This window comes from Camellia sinensis, chromosome 7 (genome assembly GCF_055761805.1).
Source record: "Camellia sinensis isolate YWXY chromosome 7, ASM5576180v1, whole genome shotgun sequence".
Classification (NCBI taxonomy): Eukaryota; Viridiplantae; Streptophyta; class Magnoliopsida; order Ericales; family Theaceae; genus Camellia; species Camellia sinensis.
The window spans coordinates 54,553,929-54,561,712 of record NC_138967.1 but is presented as its reverse complement, the minus strand read 5'-3'; the positions used below and the strand labels follow the sequence as shown (position 1 = coordinate 54,561,712).

General features: G+C 41.3%; 1 long non-coding RNA gene across 1 annotated transcript; it reads left to right on the top strand.

Moving 5' to 3' along the window:
- Window positions 1–4,880: 4,880 nt before the first annotated feature.
- On the top strand, window positions 4,881–7,547 carry LOC145794660 (uncharacterized). The gene is made up of 3 exons (XR_014334594.1): window positions 4,881–5,037; window positions 5,931–5,969; window positions 7,294–7,547. It is a non-coding gene; the product is annotated as an uncharacterized LOC145794660 (long non-coding RNA).
- Window positions 7,548–7,784: the final 237 nt, after the last annotated feature.

Here is a 7,784-nt window from a genome sequence, read left to right as displayed (position 1 = left end):
AGTAGAGGCCGGTCTTCGGACCGGGCGAAAGGGGGTGCTCATAGCTGACCTTCCCCGATCGTACCCAAGCTCCCGAGCCAAGACAACTTTGGTAATGACGGACATGTGGCCTTCGGCACCGAGTCAGGCTTTCCTAAATTCCCCCATAAAAAATATTTAGGTGGCGACTCTGTATCTGGCAAAACAGTCCATGTTTGGCACTTCTTTCCAAAAATCTGTTTTCTCAAAACGATTTGCCAGATTTGGACTCTTTGGTTCAAGATTAAGAACCGTGACACGAATCGAGTCCGAACTGTAGTAGCGAGGGCCCCTCGCGGGCGCGTCTACACCCGTCCTCTCGTTGTAGCAGTCGCCACCAGGAGAGGACTCACTCTCTCTCCATCACCAGGAACTATGGGGTTGGAGGTTCCGACCAAGGAGAGGGCAGGTCCCTCTCTCCCGACAGCACCTACCGCCCCTCACGCCCGACGCCGACATCGGGATCCTCTTTCTTCACACGTTCCAGGGACTTGAGGGATGTATTGGAGGAGAAGGCGCGCCGTCGGGAGGCTCGAAGAGTGCCGGCATTGCAGAGGTTAAGCGCTCCAGTTTGTTACATTGAGGAAGCGGCGATGCCAGCCCCCAAAGTGATAACCCCTGCGCTGGTGGACAAAGAGCTGGCGCGACTTACAGCCACGTCGCTGTCTCCAGAGATTGAGAGTACGCCACTCCCCGCCGGATTCCACCAGCCAAAGTTCACTTTGTACGACGGCAAGACGAATACATACATGCTTGTGAGCCATTACCGGCAAGTAATGACTGGACACCGGCGGAATGAGGACTTGATGTGCCTCATATTCCCAGCAAGCTTGGGAGAGCTGGGTTTGAAATGGGCCGAAAGGCTCCCGGAGGGGAGTATTGAGGGGTGGCAGCAACTAGCGGAAGCCTTCGTCACCAGATTCAAAACCAACACACGAACGCCGACGGAGGTCGACCATCTCCTGGGCGTCAAGATGGAGTCTGGATGTTCGTTGAAGGCATACAATGCGAAATACTGGGAAACTTACAATGAGATCCTCGACTGCCCCACCAATCTGGCGATCACTCAGTACAAACAGGGTCTCCTAGTCGGACATAGGCTGCGAGATTCACTCACGATGCATCAACCCATAACCATGGAGTCATTAATGTAGTGGATCAATGAGCATATTCGTGTGGAGGATGATGCCGCCTCCGCGACCGAGAAGGCTAATCCGGTCGCGGCGGACAGAAGGGTTGCGGGGAAAGTTCACTTGGTTGGGCAGGAGGATAACCGCCCAAACAACCGGTCGAAAGACCAGCGCCATGGTTCAAACAGTGATGACAGAAACAAGGGCCGCCGAAACGACCGGGCAGACCCTCCCCGTGATGCAGCGGAGGATGCCAAAAGAAAATTGAAGGCGCGGACTGGGATCACCACGGTATTTAAAATCCCCATCTACCGCATTTTGAGCGAGATTCGAGGTGAACCCTTCGTCCGTTGGCCGGCCAAGTTGGGGAGTGCGCAGAGGGGCTTCAATTCAAAATATCGCTGCACCTTTCATGAAGAACGGGGGCATCGAACAGAGGACTGCTTGCCGCTCAAACAACACTTAGAGGAGTTGGTGGCGGCGGGGCATCTTGACCAATGCATAGATGGGGGCATCAAGGCCACGCCAGCGGACCAAGCCGAGCCAAATGACCTGGCTGCCCTAGAAGCGCCCCCGCAAGGTGTAATCAACGTCATCCGCGGTATCATTGAACCGGCCAGGGTTTGCGAGCTGAGAGGGATGATCAAGAAGGCCGAGCACATGAGGGAAGTGCTCTCTGTTCAGCCCGCTGTGAAGAAGGGAATGACCGAAGAAAGGGACATCCTTTCATTCTCAACCAAGGACTTGGAAAGAGTTCAGATGCTGCACAATGATGCTTTAGTAGTCACTCTTCGTGTCAAAGACTTTGACATCAAGAGAATCTTGATCGACCAGGGGAGTTTGGTAGAAACTATGTATTATGATGCGTTTAAACAAATGAAGTTGGAAGACAAGGACTTGGTCCCCGCAACGTCCCCTTTGGTCGGCTTCAACTCACAGCCAGAATGGCCAATCGGAAAGATTATTTTTCCGGTCAAAGTGGGATCGGTCGTAAAGCAAGTAGAGTTCTGGGGGCTTAAAGTTCCATCAACTTACAACTTGATCTTAGGCAGGGGTTGGCTGTACGCCATGCAAGCAGTTGCTTCGACGTTCCACTAAGTCATGCGCTTTCCGGCACCGAGCGAACAAATAGAGGAAGTTTGGGGGACCAGGTGATGGCGAAACAATGATTCGTTGCGGTAAATGGTAGCCGAGCGGCCAAAGGGTTCGTCCAAATGATTGATGGGCCCGAGGGAGGAGACCTTTGTTTTTTGAGGTGAAGGACCATGTATTATTGAAGATATCATCTACGAGAGGTTTGATGAGGTTTGAAAAGAGTGGAAAGTTATCCCCTCGATTCATTGGGCCTTTTGAGATCCTTGAGCGAATTGGAAAGGTAGATTATCATTTGGCCTTGCTGCCATAGCTTTCCAGGGTTCATGATGTGTTTTATATTAGCTTGCTTTGGAAGTATAAGCTAGATCCATCACATGTGTTGGATTAGACCGACTTAGAAATAGATGAGGATACCTCATATGAGGAGAGACCGGTGAAAGTCTTAGATATTCGGGACCAAGTCTTACGAGGCAAGATAATTCCCCTAATTAAAGTATTGTGGAAACATCACGGGGTTGAGGAAGCAACTTGGGAGCATGAGTTGGGAGTTCGTGAGAAGTATCTGGACTTATTTGTTGATATTTGAGCAAGTATTGAAATTTTGATTATGTTAACGAGATATGAAAGCAACGTATATGTTTTGAAAGTATGCAAGCATTGTATATGTTATGTATGTTTTGGAAACATGGATTTAAGGTAAACATTGTAAATGTTTTAGGAGAATGTGAATTATACTTTCAATGTTGGGACTTGTGTATCGAGTTGCTGAGAATGGATGACTAGAGAGTGGGTTATGGTATCGGAATTGATTAATTAGTGTTATTGTGTTTGGTTTAAACATAACTTTAAAACTTGATTTAGAATTTCAGGGACGAAATTCCCTAACATGGGAGATTATAACGATTCTAGTTTAGACTCGACCCATTTTGTATTCCAGACTCGGGTTTTATGGTTTTGTATTGTTGTTCATGTCTTAGTTCCCTTGTACATCCTTAAATTTGGTTATTGGATTGTAGTGGTTGTGTTTGAAACAAGTTGGTTGCTTAGTTTTCAAACCTTTGTTGTCTATAATTTTACTCTTCTGCTTGAGCGGCACTTCTTGCGCTCAAGCGGATTTTGTAAACTCTCAGTACTTTTGTAGGTCTGCAAAGCTTCCAGGAGAGTGTATTCTACGCTCGAGTGAGCTTAGCTCGAACAGCCTTTCTTGTGCTCGAACGCTGGTCTGTTGTCTGCAAAACTATTGGGAGTATACATTTTGCGCTCCAGTGTCACTTTTTGCGCTCGAGCAAAACAACTTTTTGTGTCTGACGCTCAAGCGTTACTTCTTGTGCTCGAGCAGACTGCGCGTATACCAGTTCGCAGCAACCCCTTTTCACCAAAATTTTTCATATCTTTTTCTCTCAAAATCCTAGATCTAGAGCCTCTTTCTCTAAAACCTACGTTCTCTCTCCATTTTTACCTAGATCTAGTGATTTATCTACCTATGTGCCTTTGTTAAAAAAGTAGAGCATCTCAAGGGCTACGTTTTGATCTGAATGGAGATTGGTTTTGGCATCTTTGAAATCTCTTCATCTCTTCCTTTGGTCTTCTAAGCTTGAGGTAGGGACTTTCTACACTGTTCTATGAGTTTTAACTTAGTTATTTGCTGATATGTAAGAAATATTAGAACTTGGGATGATTCTGAGCAAACCTAAGGTTTGGGTTTAAAATCAAAAGAGGGGTTTTCAAATGCATGTGTTATAAATGGTTATGGGATTAGATGTGAGATTGTGTTGTGATAAATATGTTGATTTTGGTACTCGGGTTGGGTTTTGGAATAATGAGTTTTGTCCTAAATTGTCTCAAATTGTTATTTTGTAAAAATATATGAGATTAGCATTGGGAATATGAAATCGAATGGATGTTTGTATAAATAGTAGAGTTAAATATGTATTATCTCTCACCTATGGAAATTTGGATAATTTATCAGTCTTGGAAATTGTATATCTGTTTAGAAATATCTATTTTGGGCTATCGGTGGAGGATAGTTATGATTGCTATATATAGCAATTGCATGAGGATTAGGTGAATTGAAACTAATCTCTTATCCATTGTCATTGAATATGACTATGTTTTTAATACATTGTAAATATATGAAATGTGGGAGAAGAAATGTAATAACCCGACCCTCATATCTGTTTCTAGTATATTTTCGATCTGTTATTCTGTGCATTTACTTGCTTTCTGTGAAAAGTGATTTATATCTGTGGCATTTTTATTAGTGTATTTGGAACCTCCCTATTTTATTTTGGGCTATTGATTGTGGTGGTAATATGATGGTAAAGTAAGATTGGATCAAAAACTTTAATTTGAATAATTCGTTTACGACCAACCGTCACTCTTTTGCCCTTTTCTTGTTCCACACTTGGAATTTGGATGTGAGGTTAAAACCATTGGAAAGCTTATTTTTGGGGCTTCAATTTGGGCACAAGAATGACCTAAAACGGAGTCCGGATGAGAGAGTTACGCCTGTTTGAAGTTTTCATATCTGTGCTGGAAGCAGAACCGCACGTGCGGGAAATGCGGCGCACGTGCGGCGATGTGCGGGGCAGCAGCTCAAAAACGTGATTTTTGAGTCATTTCTTAGATTTTCTTTTCCTCTCTTCTTTTTCCCTCTTCCATGTCCGAAACCCTAGCTCCCAAAACCTTGATTTCCTCCACTTTTCTCAACAAATTAAGCATGAATCTTGCATCAAGGATGGAGAATAAGAGGAGATCACCACTTTCTACCGAATGGAATTCCGAAATTTTTGAGGTATGTTGGGGTATGTTGGGGTTCTATTATGGGGTTTAGAGTATGGTTTATGGGTTATGGACCTAGGGTGCCTAATAAATGAGAAGATTTGGAATAAAAAGTAATGGGTTAAGAAGATTCAAAATTGTATTTGAAATTTGTAGATTTCTTAGAAACCCTAGGTTGGTTTTTGATGATAATCCATGATTTGGCCCAAATTGATAGTTGAATCATGAAAGTGGTAAGTTGAATTAGATGTGTTCAAGTTTAATTGGAATTTGGTTAAGTTTGAAAATTATGTTTAAATTTTGCGATTGAACTTTGTTAAATGCATTGTAAATTATGTTTTAATAAAAGGGAAATTGGGGGAAAAGATTTATTGATAATGTGGATGATATAAATTCGATTATGGAATGTTGAAATGGAATTTAAGAATTCCTTTTGAGATATGTTGAATTGTGATGATTATGTGGGATGATATTAACTATGTTGATATTAATTTTTGTGACCTAAAATGTGAAGTTTTCAAGAATGGGTTTAATCCCAAATCATTTTACTAAATATTTGTGGGCTTGCTTAGTTATTAAACCAAGAGAATGATTTAATAGGATTTCTTATGGGGATGGGGAAATGTTTGGTTTTTGGTGAAAACACTAGAAATTTAAGGAGTTTTGGGGAACATGGAAATATTCATAAAAATCCTTTCTTTCTTTGAATAGAAGAGGAATGGGTATAAATTCCATAATGTATTTTGTAAGACTAGTAATCTTTTATATATATATATTGAGTTGGAGAAGTAGGTTTGAAACTTCATGCTGTAAAATATTGTTTGCTCTGTTTTACGTGCTTAACCCTCTAGTATTTCTGGAATTTGTGTTTGATGCCCTTAATGTATAAGTTGTTTACATGTGTAGGGCATAACCTGAGAAGGACAAGCACTCCGTTATAGCACTGTGAGTAGTAGTATCAATATCTACTTTACATATGGCTAATGATTTTCATTAGCATTTCATTTACGCAACCATGTTAATGTTTCAAGTATGCAACTATGTTAATGTTTCAAGTATGTATGTTAATGTTCAAGGATGTTCCAAGTATGTAAAGAAAGAAATGGGAAAGATAAAATACCTTCATTCTATAAGACTCTGGGCCTACGGCTATTCAATATAAGTTTTTATGATATGAAACAAAGTGCTACACGGAACTAAGTGCTACGACGTGAGCCACCTCTAGAATCCGTGTGAGACACCTCTTAAGTTCATACAAGAATTTACAAGGGCATTCTTAATGCCAATTTACAAGGGCTTAACGCCAATTTACAAGGGCATTCTTAATGCCAATTTGCAAGGGCTTTATGCCACCTTCCAAGGGATTTATGCCAATGTTTAAGGGCTTTAAGCCACCTTTCAAGGGCTTTATGCCACCTTCCAAGGGCTTTATGCCAATGTTTAAGGGCTTTATGCCACCTTTCAAGGGCTTTGTGCCAATGTTTAAGGGCTTATGCCACACCATTCAAGGGCTTTAAGCCAACCATTATGTTAAAGCTGATATGTTTCAAGAAAGGGCCTATAAAGTGAAACATACTCAGACAAATCATGTGGACTTTGCATTGTATGCTTAAGTATATGTTTTAAAGCTTGATAAGCATATGTTTTAAAGATTGATAAGTATATGTTTTAAAGTTTGGTAAGCATATGTTTAAAGATTGATAGGTATATGTTCTGAAGCTTAGTAAGTATGTGTTTTGAAGCTTAGTAAGTATATGTTTTGAAGCTTGGTAAGTATCTAAGGGCCTTGCGCCACTATGTTAATGGGCTTCGTGCCACCATGATTAAGGGTTTGAGCCACATTATACAAGGATATTAATCCAAACCATTATATTCAAGCCAATATGTTTCATGATAAGATCTAAGTCTATAATGAATAAGAACAGATTCAGACTCGCATTGTGAATGCTGCATTAGTATACAAAAGTACATGTTTGAAGCTTTGAATACCAGGTTGGAACTTTACTTGGCATTGTAGAATTTCAGAAATTGCATGGTCCGCTCGAGCGGAGACCCATTTTCAGGAACATTTGAAAAGTTGCATTTAGTTCGTATGTCTATCCTCACTTATTTCCAAAGCATATTAGACACAATTTATGGTTCAATAAATATTGAGATGTTACGAATCCATGTGTATTTCTATTATACAATGTTTCAAGTTAAGCAGTATTTTATTTATGTATTACTATTCACTGAGCTTGGCTCACCCTCCGTATGTCTGTTCCTGTAGGTAACCAACCAGGACGTTCGTCCCCTTTTGTCAACCTTTACGAGTCCAGGCACTAAGCGAGATCACTCAGTTTTGTGAAGCTTTGTTAAGACATTGTCTTGTTTTTTTTATTACTCATTTAAGGTTAAATGTACATGACTTCAATGTTTTTGCATATGCCCAATCTTAGGGCTGGGGCTGTGTATGTATATCTATATGACTGATGCTCACAGTATAATTTTGGCCTGTGACTGGTTATTATAACGTATATGATGCATGTGATCCTGGCATATTAGAGGTAGCTCAATGGAGTTTGTTATTATGTTAAATTTTAGTGCTTCTGCCAAGGCCCCATATATTACGTATAGCAGGTTAAGTGTCCGTTTCTGTATGGGTCATGCCCGAACTTTTAGGGGCGAGTTTGGGGCGTGACAAGAAAGGGGATGTACTTCATGTTTGGGAGAAAAAAAAGGGGATGGACTCTATTAAATTAAGTTAGCCTGTGTGTCCAG